Source organism: Danio rerio, chromosome 14, assembly GCF_052040795.2.
Source record: "Danio rerio strain M-AB ecotype USA chromosome 14, GRCz13ab, whole genome shotgun sequence".
NCBI lineage: Eukaryota > Metazoa > Chordata > Actinopteri > Cypriniformes > Danionidae > Danio > Danio rerio.
The window spans coordinates 28,544,424-28,558,694 of NC_141034.1; the positions used below are offsets into that span (position 1 = coordinate 28,544,424).

Here is a 14,271-nt window from a genome sequence, read left to right on the forward strand (position 1 = left end):
TTGTTTACTGTAGGAGCTTAGCAAACCCTCACATGAGAGGAAATCCTAAATAAAACAAATGTTATAGTATAGGTTAAAATAATGCCTCAGGATTATGAAACAGCTTGAGGGTGACTAGATAATTACTGCTTTACTCTCATAATCTCCTCTAGCATGTCTCGGGTGGGTGTAATGAGAAGAACGGTTAGCATGTCTGCCCTACCCATGAACTAAGATTTGTTCCAGATCATTAGCGTCCGAGGCCAGTCTCTTGCAGGACAGAGTGACATTTATTGCAGCACCTCATCATGGCTGCGTTCTCTCATCATATGTGTAGGTTAGAGACTGTCCATCATTTGGATCAAGGACGAGGTAGTATAACAATCCATCCCAAGCTTGATTTCAATGAAAAGACTATAACTAGTTTTTCAAGTCACAATAAAATTGACATATCTTTTTTTTCATCTTGCGACATACATTTTTGAGTTATTCCTGCAGATTTTTCAGCTGCTCATCCATGATGTAAATCTCCTGTTCCAGTACATCTCAAATGTGCTCCATTGGACTGAGAACTGGAGACTGTTCAAGAATCCAGTTTGAAATTATTTGACCTTTGCGACATGATGGCATGTTATCCTGCTTGAAGTAGCCATTATAATATGGAGATCACTGTGGTCATAACGGGATGGACATGGGTCCAAGGGTCCGCAATAATTTTCAAGTAGGCAGTGGTGTTTATGTTAAGTTGATACTAGAGAGCTCAAAGTGTGCCAAGAAAAATTCTACCACATCATAACACCCCCAGCAGTCTGAACCAGGCAGGATGGATCCATGATTTCTTATTGTTTACACCAACTTCTGACCCTACTATTCAAATGGCACCAAACAAATCAAGACTCTTCAGATCAGACAACCTTTTTTCTAATCTTTTACTGTCCATGTGTGAAGTATAACCTCAGTTTCTTGTTCTAAGCTGAAATAAGTAGCACAAAATTTGGTCTTCTGCTGCTGTAGCTCATCTGCTTCAAGGTTTGATGTGTTGGGAGTTTAGTAATGCTTCTCTGCAGAATGGTAATTTGAGTAAATATTGTTTGTCTTTATCAGCTTAAACCTGTCTGGTCTTGTCTCTTCTAATATCTGTCATCAACTTTTTCACACAAAGAACTGCTGCTCACTGGATATTTTCTAAACTTTAGAAATGATTGTGTATGAAAATCCAAGTAGATTAGCAGTTTCTGAAACTGGTCTCTGGTAGTCGCTGGTTCGAGTCCCAGCTGGGCCAGTTGCCATTTCTTTGTGGAGTTTGCCTCCGGGTGCACCTGTTTCCCCACACTCCAAAGACCTGTACTAGGTAAATTGAATAAACTAAATTGGCCATAGTGTATGAGTGTGAATGAGTTTATGGGTGTTTCCCATTACTGGGCTGCGGCTGGAAGGGCATTCACTGCGTAAAACATATGCCGGAATAGTTGTCGGTTCATTCCGCCGTAGGTACCCCTGAAAAATAAGGGACTAAGCCAAAGGAAAATTAAGGAATGAATGAATGAATGAAGCAGGTCTCAGACCAGAGCATTTGGCACCAAAAAATATGCCATGTTCAAAGTCACAAAAAATATTTCTTTTTCATTCTGATGCTGATTGTCTAGACCCGGGGCATACTCGGTCCTGGAGGGCCAGTGTCCTGCATAGTTTAGCTCCAACATTAGTAAAACACACCTGAACATGCTAATCAATGGCTGTTTCTCAATTCCAAGAACGCAGAGTATGGACTTGCGTCCTTGTGGAGACTGGTCTTGCCAGGTGTCCTCGGAAGAACGATCTCAGGAGACCACGAGGCCAGAGATCGCGTCCTTTGAGAAATGGATGCTGCGTTCTTTCTGATGGTCACGTGACCTTCACACGTTTTAAATGGAAATTATTTAAACATGACAGCACTCATACAACGATATATTGTTTTTCCCCTCTTCAAAATATTTAAAATATCTTTGCATAAAAACATTATCAATATACTCTGCACAATATAAATAAAACAAATTTTAATACGAATTTCAGCAAACAAACACCCTTAATGTGTTAATTCCTTTATTAAGATATTCATGTTAATGTTTACTTTCACCGTTTCATTTAGGGAAACTCCTGAGGTAAATTAGTTAAATCTCTGAACTTTAATAATAAATCTAGATTAAATGCTGTGCTTCCCACCTCCAGTCACACCTCCAGAGCGAGTTCGGTGCTCAAGTCTGCATCAGTGCGTCCTCGATATCAAGATCACATCCGGGAAGTTTCACGCGCCCTCCATACTTGCGGTCTTGAGTATTGGAAATGAACTTAAGCAGCTGATGATGACGTTGCACGAGAACATGAGGACGCAAGACCGCTGAAGAATGCATATTGAGAAACAGCCAATGTCTTCAAGATCACTACAAATCGAAAAGCAGGTGTGTTTGATTAAAGTTGGAGCTAAACTGTGCAGGACACCGGCCCTACAGGACTCACCCCTGGTCTAGACCATGTCTTATAATAATTAAAAAAAGGTACAATATATCCTGCTGAGACCCAAAGAATTTTATTTTCTTTTATTATTATATATATTTTTTGATTTCCTACATCTTTTGGGTTAAAAAAAAATCTACAATTTAGAGTTTTTACATTTTGTATTCATTTTTAATTTTACAGCATGTCCACTGTTGTGGACCACAGGACCATTTTAGTTCGAAACGACCGCCACTTAGACAATAAAACAGTAGAGGATATGGCTGTAAAGGGATTTTAATCTAATATTAATGTAACAAAAACTAAACAAAAGCCATTTTTTTCTTTTGCATTGAAATTCCCGAAACAGTTTAGTCTGAAAGAGAGCCAAATTAAAAAATAAATAAATAAATAGTTAAATAAATAAATAAATAAATACAAAAAAATAAAAGAAATGATGTTATTTAAAACAAATTTAACTTAAAAGGGATTTAAAACTGATTGTCATTCTCTAATAGTCTCTAATTCTCTAATTGTCTGATTTTCAGACACTAAATTAGAGTCTCCCTCAACTAAAGAATCCTCATTAATCCTCATTAATTACATTAAGATGGTCCTGGTGTCCACTATAGTGGACATTTAAAAAAGGATGATATTTTGAAACACAAACAAGTTAACAGCTTCGAAAGCTAAATGTATTGTTCCAGACACTTTAATAAACAAATATATATGTAATAATAATAGTAAAAAAAATATATTTAAATAGCTAAATTTTACATGACTCTATCCTTCCCATGAAATGTGTTTTTTTGTATGTCGGCCTTTTTGGATGCAGTGTAAGTGGTTCCTAGCATGCCAGCCAATCAAATGACATATCACAAGAAAGCCCAGGATTGTCCTCTGAACAGTACAACAGGAATTGACAGAGTAGCTCAAAAAATTCAAAGAAAATTTATGAAAACGCAATGTCCACTACTGAGGGAACAAGTCAATGGGCGGGGTCTCAGGAAGATACTGTTTTTAAAGTCTGTTGCCAGAAGTTGCTGAAACTTTTATATCAGTATTATCATGTACTTCCAAATGAAACCAAATATTGAGAAGGCTTTTTTTTGCAAATAATTTCTTCATAGATAAAAGTAGGATGAGTGTGATTAAGAATATTGTGGCTGAAGCTGTCAAACTAACGTCAACAGAGTAGGACCACCACTCCAAACACTGAAGCAAATGATTTTGATTGAAGACTACTAAAACAATTTTTTCTCAGTGGATTAACTTGCACAGATTATATGTTCACCTAAAAATAGTAACGTGCACTAGCAAAATAAACATTCAAAATTAAGATTCTGGAAATGATTTACATTTCTATAATTGCAATCAAAATAAATCCAGATGTCAGTGGATGTTTTCCAAAACGTAGCTAAAATTGTGCGATATGAATATGAATATGGATATAAAGTAAATAACCTATTAACATAATGTTTGTATTACTACTACAAAATAAGAAAAAAAAAAGAGAAAACTCATAGGGTGCAATTGTATTGCTATACTATACTATACCGGAGGATCTGTTACTCCTCAGGACTGGTGTACATCACATTCAATGCATTCCATTCTGGCTTGAAAACATGCAGTGCCTGTTTGAACGATGTAAAACAGTGGCACCAAACCACAAACGGAACGCTGTAATTAAAAGGAGAGTTTGAAAGTGGCAACATGTTCCAAGGCATTCAATATCAACACACGCAGTCCAAGACAAACATGTCAGCATTTAAGAGTTATCATGTCTTGTTTTATCTGGAATATCCTGTATCAAAGACCACCCAGAAACAAACACAGCGTAATGTTTGCTAGACTTCCTTTGAATGTTTTCATCCCGTCTCCTGTCTCCTCTCTTCTCCTCAAACTGCACACGGCTGTCGCTGCAGATTCACCCGTGACTTTATAAAACACGTCCGCTTCTCCCCGAGGCTGCTGACTGTGGAGAAATGCTTCAGGGCTGTATGCTAATGACATTAGTGGTTGTCAGTCACACCGCCTGACTCTTTTTAGTGCTATACCATCAAATATCTGGCAGATTTGCTGGACATGGATTGTAAATTTTTTTTTGTTGTTAAAAATGGAAGAAGATAAAAACTGTAACGCCTTAAAGCTCTGGTGGAATGTAGGGCAAATGAGAAGCTGCGGGAGGAGATCAGAGAGTTATGCAATCTGACTCTGTGATGATAAAAGCATGGAAAAGATCCAAACCAGCTGTTATTCTCTCCCAAAGAGATCATCAAATGCCGTGTCCTCAAGCTCAGCAATACAAACACAACTGACAGATCAACGTTAAAAATGACCAAAGAATCTCAAGAGTTTAGTACTTGAGTCAAATCCGTATTTGACTATAAATATACAATAGAAATACAACATATGATATATGGAGCAGAAGAATGCTTTTAAAGCAGTAATAAAGTTCACATATGGGCACTTGGCTAAATTTATTAAAGTTTTTCGCTCTAGTCACATGAAAAAATAAACACTATTTTTTGTAATTGTCTTTATTTTTTACAGAATTTTTCATGTTTTTTCATTATACAGTGAAATATACATGCTTTGAAGATATTTTCTGTAATTAAAAATTGTAACATTAAATTTACAGTTATTGCTTGTATTGTGGTAGTACATTGTTTGTCTGCTTTCAAAAGGAAATTTTCTGTATTTTCAGAGAGTAACACAGAATATTAGATTAATATTTACAGATTACTTCAATAAAAATAGGGGAACAAAAATAGTTTTTAGTACTATAAGAATAGTAATCATATGAGGATTAAAGTGAGGTTTACAATGTCAAACAATAGCCCATTGTTTGTAGGCTGCATATAATGAATGCACTGTACACTTGAAATTGTTTATTTTATTACTATATATATATATATATATATATATATATATATATATATATACATACAGTATATATATATATATATATATATATATATATATATATATATATATATATATATATATATATATATATATATATATATATATATATATATATATATATTAATTTATTTATTTTTTAATTATATTTTTATCCTAAAAGGTTGGACTTAACCTGCACAGAGTTTGACACCCTTGTTTTAATGTTTTATTTAATTATGAGTTTAGTTTTTGTAATGCATAGTGTATACATGCACTGTAAAAAGTGCTACACTCACAAAGTTGGTTCTATCTACTTTAAATAATTGCAATCTAGTTAATTTTATTTGTTTTATACCAAAAAAATAAAATTTGCTTCCTCTTTACTTAAAATATATCAGTTTTTATATAACTGTATATTTTAAATAAAACTAATGCAATTTCTTTGAGTAGATTTTTGTACGTGGTTATTGTGTAGAATAAATGTTATAAAAGTGAGTTGACACAGACACTTTATTAGAGCAGCTGTCGATGTGGGCAGGTGTTCATAAAACGTGATTTTAATAGTTTGGCGTGACTCCTTTTTCATTGCCCGGGATTTAGCAGGCAGACGCAGCTTCTGCAATGGTCGACATTAACTGCTCCCAGCAGCGGATCTGATTAACACGGTAAGTTGCAAATTTAGCCGAATGATAATTGTAAAGTCATGCAAAACTGCTGTCTTCGCTAGGCAGGTGAGGTTTTAGCTTTGTAAATTGTACTGTAGCCTCAGGTATGTTAACAGTTAGACTGCTCTCACATGGAAAGCTAAGTTGGCTAACGCTAACCAACGCTAGTTTATACTAACGATTAAAAGTGATATTATTGAGAAAAATAGTGAAAGTAGTTTTAAAACACTTAGTAGGTAAAACTAACGTTGCAGAACCGATTAACAAGGTCACTGGTGGGCGGTCGGGCTGTGGGGGTTCAGTTTGTTAGCGCTAACTTAGCTAAAGTTAGCTCACCTAAGTTAAAGCAGCACATTAAGGATGGATATTAAATTCAGAAACGTATGCAACAGTTAAGTAGTTTGTGTTTAACGTAAGAGAAAGTATAACTTAAAGTTTGTGTTTTAGAGATTTAGTCCATAAGTTTTTTAATGCTGCATAGTGAATAAATTACAGATTTACAATTTATTTTAACTTAAATTACATTTACTACTGATGTTTACAGAACCATTTAAATTGTATGCACCTCATTCTAAAATGCATGTTCCCCTTCGGGGGGAACTTCAGCACTATAAGTGGATTTGATTTGTAAAATCCACGCATAGGGAGGTTCGGTTCAGAAGCTACTCGTCTGAAAGAGTATTGAACGGGCCAATTAAGAATGAATTGGCAGCGCAAGCCTGCGCAGGTGAGCGGCATAAGCAATCAACTGAGTATATAAGCTCACCTGGCGCCAGCAGACGCTATCCTTTTCGCTTCAGAGACTTTCTGATCGAGTCGATGAGGGTTCCTCCTGCTGTGACCAGCGATTCTGAGCGAACGAGAGCATTCTCCCGGTCCAGAGTGTGTACACGCAGTGGCAGACGGTCGAGCTGGGTTTCTCCCTTGCCTGGCGTTCTTTGGGTCCGGTCCTCCAGAGCGGTGCGTATAAAGTTGCAAACTTCACAGAAAGAGCAACACAGTCGTGCAGCACGTCCTTATCAGGACGGCGCTCCGACTGTGCGTTTCTGGATGCGGTGGTTTCCTGTCCTCGGATGACTGCGTTACATGTCTGGGGGTCCAGCATGTTAATGCGCTGCTCGCGGGCAGTTCATGTCGTCATTGCGATGCCATGACTGTTGCGCAAGATCGCGGTTAGCCTTTGCAAAAGGGTGAACCACCCCAGTTGTCCCCTGCTCTGCAGCGGGCACTCGGGCAGATCTGAGGGTTTCAGCGAGAGATAATCCGTCGCCCACGGGCCCGCGGACCTCCCGCTCCTCTAAGCGCTCCATCCAAGCTTCGGGCGGGGGAAGCGATCCATCTAACAGATGGTAGCCCTTACGCCCGATGACACCGGAGACCAGATGTCCACCGCGGCATCGGAGGGTGGGCTTTCATTGTCCGATGATGATCCAGACCCGCTCGCCCCCTTCGGGCTGGTGAGCGCTGTCACTACGGATCCTGAAACGGACATGTTAGCCGTGCTTTCCCGGGCTGCTTCGGCCGTGGGTTGGAGATGGTTTATCCCCCAGCTCCGCGGCCGGACCGACTAGAGGGGCGTTCCCTTCTTCCCGGAGGTGCACAGTAGGCTCACGCGGTCTTGTAAAGCACTTTTTTCTGCTCGTGCTGCGTGTTCCTCCACCCTAACCACTCTTGACGGTGAAACAGCCAGGGGGTATGTGGCGATTCCTCAGGTTGAGTGCGCGATGGCGGTAAATCCGCGCGGCGCCTCTTCTTGGCGGGATCCGCCTCGTCTCCCATCCAAAGCCTGTAAGTTATCTACCTCCCTCGGAGCTAGAGCTTACATAGCTGCGGGCCAGGCTGCTTCAGCCTTGCATGCGATAGCCACCTACTAGCGCTACCAAGCGCAGGCGCTGGCCGAGCTGCACGAGGGTGGGTCCAACCCAGGCTTACGAGCTTCGCACCGCCGCCGACTTAGCTCTTCGGACTACTGAGTCCGCTGCGTGTGCGTTGGGAAGGACGATGTCCACATTAGTGGTCCAGGAGCGCCACCCCTGGCTGATATGCGCAAAGTCGACAAAGTCCAGGTTCGGCGACACTGTCTGTGAATTCACCCAGGAATTCAAGGCGGTGAGAGAGCAGTTGGTGGGTGATGTCTTATCGGCGGTCCGTAGCCCGCTCCGCCCGCCGTGCCATTCATACCTGCTCCTCGCCGAAGGCGCCCGCCTACGAGAGCTGCTCCGCCCCCGCACACGCCTCAGGCGAAGCGAGCGCGTCGGGCACCTCGGAAGCAGGCAGCCCCCCTGCCCAGAACGCCGCTAAGTCCGGCAACGGACCGCGAAGCGCCCCTGGGACAGGCCATCTGGAGAAGAGGGAACTTGCTCTTTCCCCGCTGGAGGGCGGGGCCCCATTTCCAACGGCACTTTTTACTGCCATGAAAACATTATGAAAGGGCACTTTTCACTTCCCCAGATGTGACAGCCCGAAATCTGCCAGTCTGGGACGCTATGCTTTCTAGCTTGCAGATTCGGTGCGTTTCGCCAGTGGCTCACGAGCGCTGGGAGGACGGTCTCCTTTCTCCCACCCCTCGAGCCTCCCCTCCGGAGCTCGGGTTTGGAGTGAGAGCAAATATCTCACCTCCAGCTTTTCCGTGGGACCCGCGAGCTTCCCGGATCAGCACACCCACTCCGCGCTGCCCCACTGCTGGTACGTCAGCGATTGTAGCGATGAGTCCATTAGCGAGAGCTCTGCCTGCCTGGTTAGCGCGGGCCAGCTCTTCGCGGTGGCTCATACGCACAATCAGACTCGGCTATGCGATTCAGTTCGCGAAACGGCCCCCCAAGTCACGGGTGTGTATTCACCAGGGTCAGCCCCCTGTCCGCCCCTGTCTTGCGAGAGGAGATTGCTGTCCTCCTGGCGAAGGATGCAATCGAGCCGCTCCCTCCAGCCGAGATGGAGAGCGGGTTTTACAGCCCACGCTTCATCGTGCCCAAAAGAGCGGTGGGTCACGGCCAATCCTAGATCTGCGCGTTTTGAACCGCTGCCTGCACAAGCTGCCGTTCAGAATGCTCACGCAGAAGCGCATCCTCCGGTGCGTTCGTCCTCTGGGTTGGTCTGCAGCATTAGACCTGATGGACGCGTATTTCCATGTCTCCACTCTTCCTCGCCACCGACAGTTCTGCGGTTTGCGTTTGAAGGTCGAGCTTGGCAATACAAAGCCCTCCCCTTCGGGCTCTCTCTGTCTCCGCGGGTCCTCACCAAGCCCGCGGAGGGTGCCTCAGCGCCCCTTCGGCTCGCGGGCATCTGCATACTCAATTTCTTTACGACTGGCTGATTTTTGCCCTCTCTCAGAGCAGTTGATTATGCACAGAGACAAAGTGCTCTGGCACTTCCACCTGTGGGGGTTTCAGGTCAACCGAGAAAAGAGCAAACTCGCCCCCGTGCAGAGGATCTCTTCTCTCGGGCTGGAGCTGGACTCGGTCACCATGGCAGCGCGCCTCTCCGGAGAGCGCGCTCAGCTGATGCTGTACTGTCTGAGAGAGCTCGACAGTAAAATAGTGGTCCCACTGAAACTATTTCAGAGGCTCCTGGGGCATATGGCATCCGCAGCCGCTTCATGCCGCTCGGATTATTCTATATGAGACCACTTCAGCACTGGCTTCACGATCGAGTCCCCAGACGCGCATGGCACGCGCGCGCACACCGAGTCTCTGTTACTGCGCTGTGTCGCCGCGCCCTCAGCCTTTGGAGCGACCCCTCGTTCCTACAGACCTGGGTGTCTCTAGAACAGGCGTCCAGTCTTGTTGTCGTTTCAGCAGACACTTCCAACACGGGCTGGGGGGCTGTGCGTTGCGGGCATGCGGCTGCGGACCTGTGGAAAGGTACCCAGTTGCATTGGCATATCGCCTGGAGCTGTTGGCAGTGTTCCTCGCTCTCCACCGTTTTTTTCCGGTGCTGGAGCGGCAACACGTGCTGGTCAGGACGGACAGTACGGCGGCGGTGGCGTATATCAGCCGTATAGGGGGTATGCGCTCTCGCCGCATGTCTCAGCTCGCCCGCCGTCTGCTCCTCTGGAGTCATCCGCGGCTGAAATCGCTGCACACCATTCATATTAAGGCAAGCTCAACCGTGCAGCCGATGCGCTCTCACGGCAGCCTTGCGTCCTGGAGAATGGAGACTCCACCCCGAGTCTGTTCAGCTGATATGGGCGCGATTCGGGGAAGCCCAGATCGATCTGTTGCTTCCCCCGAGATCGCTCATTGCTAGTTGTTCTTTCCCTGACCGAGTGCTCTCGGCACGGATGCACTGGCTTACAGCTGGCCTCGGTGCACGCGCAAATACGCGTTTCCCCCAGTGAGCCTGCTCGCGCAGTTACTGTGCAAGGTCAGGAAGAGGACGAGGAACAGGTTGCTGGTTGCGCCCCTCTGGCTCAACCGGACCTGGATGTCAGAGCTCTCCCTCGCGATAGCCCTCCCCTGGCAGTCCCTTCGAGAGAGCACCTACTCTCTCAGGGACAGGGCACCACCTGGCACCCTCGCCGATCTTTGAAGAGATTGTAGACGCGAGGAAGACTTAGGTAACCTCCGATTGCGGTGGCTAATACCGTCACTCGGGCTAGAGCCCCCTCCCCGAGCGCGCCTATGCCCTGACGTGGAGTCTATTCACTGAATGGTGTGTCTCTCGCTGAGAAGACCCCCGTAATTTGCCAGATCAGCGTTGTGCTTTCTTTACGCCGAGAGAAGCTGGAGAGCAGGCTGTCGCCCTCCACACTCAAGGTTACGTGGCTGCCATCTCCGCTCTCATAACGCGGTGGCTGGCAGCACCGTGGGAACGCATAACCTCATCATCCGGTTCCTCAGGGGCGCTAAGCGAATTAATCCATCCCGCCCCCTCTCATGCCCTCTTAGGATCTCGCCCTCGCTACACAAGCCGCGTCAGATCCCTTCGATCCTCGACTTAGTATCTTTCTGTCCCTGAAGACAGCTCTGCTGGTCGCGTTGATATCGATTAGAGGGTCGGGGACCCGGAGGCATTTTTCGGTCAGTGACTCGTGCCTGTAATTGGGCTGGCTTCTCTCACGTCCTGAGACCCCGCCCGCGATATGTGCCCAAGGTTCCTACCACTCCGTTTTAATACGAGGTAGTGAGCCTGCAAGCGCTGCCCTCGGAGGAGGCAGACCCAGCCCTTCTTTATTGTCCAGTTCGCGTTTTGCGTATTATCCGGACCGCACTCAGAGTTTAGATCATCTGAGCAGCTCTTCGTCTGTTATAACGGTCGGCAGCAGGGAAGTGCCGTACCGAAATAAGTTCCCACTAGATTGTGGATGCCTTTCTTTCACTATCAGAGCCGAGATGAGCCGCGTCCCCCGAGAGCGCGTGCGCACTCCACTCAGAGTTTCGCATCCTCTCGAGCGCGCGCACGCGGCGCCCCTCTAACAGACTTCTGTAGAGCTGCGGGCTGGGTGACACCCAACACATTTGCAAGGTTTTACAATCTGCGAGTGGAGCCGGTTTCCTCAAGGGTATTAGGTAACCCTTGGTGATTGAGGAAACAATTCGGTAGGGTGTTGAAACACGCTTGCTGCGCCATTTTCCCTAACACGGAGATACGTGCGCCTTTTTATCTGTCAGTAAAGTTCCCCGTCAGGTGAGCCCTGCAGATTCCTCCGTGGCCCCCAGCACTGACTCAGCGGAGGAGTCACTTGCTGGCCCACTACGTTGTAGGTCTGCCCGCTGGTCAGCCCGCGTTTTGGGTAAAGGTGCCTGCTATGCGTGATCCCCACTAGGCGATCCCATATGCTTATTCCGCCACGGTTAAGTCCCCCCCCTGGGCGGACCCGTGTCTTCCCTCCCCGCTAACCACTCTTTTGCTATGCGTACTCCCCCTTTTTAGGGCTAGTCCATATGTAAATTCTGCCATCTATCCCCCCTCGGGTAACGGATGGCCTCCGCAGCGTCCTCCCTATCGGGATTGCACGCTTCCCAACGTACTGTCGTATTTCCTAGAATTATCTAGATGCTCACGACTTCCCAAAAAATATATCTAAATCCGTAAAACTTCTGTTGAAGTAGGATAAATTAGGGCCAGGGACACGTTGGAGGACCGCGCCCCCCATGATGCGGGTGCGTCACGCTTGCTTGACTATCTCCTCATCGGGGGTGTTGGTAAGGTGCAGTCATTATGGCGCTTTCAATGGGCTCCCAATGCGTGGATTTTACAAATCAAATCCACTTATAGTGCTGAAGTTCCCCCCGAAGGGGAACGTTCAAGGTTACTAAAGTAACCCTTCGTTCCCCGAGGAGGGGAACGGAAGCACTATACTCCGTCGCCATAATGACTGTCCCTTAGCTGTTGAAAGTCTCTTCAGCTTAAAAAGGATAGCGTCTGCTGGCGCCAGGTGAGCTTATATACTCAGTTGATTGCTTATGCCGCTCACCTGCGCAGGCTTGCGCTGCCAATTCATTCTTAATTGGCCCGTTCAATACTCTTTCAGACGAGTAGCTTCTGAACCGAACCTCCCTATGCGTGGATTTTACAAATCAAATCCACTTATAGTGCTTCCGTTCCCCTCCTCGGGGAACGAAGGGTTACTTTAGTAACCTCGAACGTTCTTGGTCTTTAGATACCAAAGTGATTTTGTTACCTGTGGATCTTCAAACTTCACATCCAGGTAAGAAAAACATTAGATACAATTACAGCTATAATTATTTGCAGGTAAGTAAAACATTGGTAAAATTGCAAACAATAGCGGGCTCCATAGAATTAACTTACATTTGATATCTGAAGATTTTTTTTATGTGTGCAACAGTAAAAACAGTATAAAAATATCCTAATGCAGTTTCTTATTATCTGTCAGTCTTTCAATAAAGCTAACTGATAACACTGAATCACTGAACTGTCATTTGCCAGTGACATTAAATTTGAAGAAAAAGTCAATTAAATGTAGCTTTAGCAAAAATTTAATGTAAACCTTAATGTAATGTGTAAAATGGCAATGTATTTATTTATTTATTTAATAAAATTTGTATTATGACGTGCAAAGTTTGGTGCAAAATGAAGATGACAATTAAATTATAGAATTTGTATTCTATAATTTTCTTATAGCCGTTTTCAAACAGTTTTAATATCTAAATTAAATACACATTCTTATGCTTTATAAGTTGCCAAAATAAACAAAAAAAATGTAATACCTAAATTTTAACAATTCTGTGATTGACAGGAAACCACAATGACATGCACTGTTACACTGAGTAAAATCACAGTTTTCTTTAAAATTTGATAACTAAAAACACCTGGAATAATGTAATTACACAACCTCTATAACCTTTTTTTATTTTTTAAATAAAAGTTAGGTAATTTTAACTAAGGTAATTTTTAACTGATAAACTAAGGTGTTTCATCCATGCATCATTCTCACTGGACTTTTGTAACTTCACTTGTAGTTATTTTCTATTTAGTATTTAGCTATTTAATGTTGTTTGGTAGCAACCACCTGAACTCCTGTTTCTTTTTGTCTCTACCAATAGAGTTGTGAGGAATCAGAGGTGCATGCGGCTGCCCACGGGAAAAATTTGCCATCAGCCCAACACAGTTTGGATTATCATAGGACTGTCAGAGGTTTGCCAAACCTGTCAAATGCATGATGGCTCCTGTTTGGACTTACCGATGTCCTCGACTTCAAGTATCCATCAAAACTGTATACATTTAAGATGTATTAGAGACTCTTTGTGGGACTGGACGTTATGCATCCAAAATCTTCATCAAAATATGCAAATCTCCTCACTGAGTTGCCTTGGATGATTTCTCAATAGGATCTGGTATTATTAATGTTTTTATTTATGTATTGTGTACGTGTAGCCACATTAATGGCCTATTTTGTAGTCACTATTAAAAGGAACATTGATTGATATTGAATACATGTTATGGTCTTTAATCCATCTTCCCATTCTTATTTAATTGTTATTGACAGGAAAGTCTGTTTATCTGTGTTTACTAGTGTATATTGTGCTTACAATATAGAAACGCCGATTTATTTTCTGAGGTTACAGCCAGAAGTCAATTAAATTAGTTTTAAATGACATATGCATGGTTAATTTTATTTAGATCATTAAGTTCATAATACTTAATTAAAATGAGTACAGTCAACATATAGCAATGTATAAGTAAGTTAAGTTTAACAAAAAAAGTAAGTTTATCTGATTTGAGTAATTTTAGAAATATTATTTGGCTCAACTTAATTTTATTGCATTTGTTTTAAGCAATGTTTTAG

At 43.8% G+C, this 14,271-nt stretch overlaps 2 long non-coding RNA genes across 8 annotated transcripts in view; one reads left to right on the forward strand and one right to left on the reverse strand.

Moving 5' to 3' along the window:
• The window catches only part of LOC137490493 (uncharacterized), a 75,297-nt gene that overhangs the window by 28,830 nt on the left and 32,196 nt on the right, over window positions 1–14,271 (reverse strand). The window lies entirely within an intron of this gene.
• Window positions 5,931–13,916, forward strand: LOC137487588 (uncharacterized). Its single transcript, XR_015507454.2, has 3 exons — window positions 5,931–6,023; window positions 12,625–12,672; window positions 13,529–13,916. It is a non-coding gene; the product is annotated as an uncharacterized LOC137487588 (long non-coding RNA).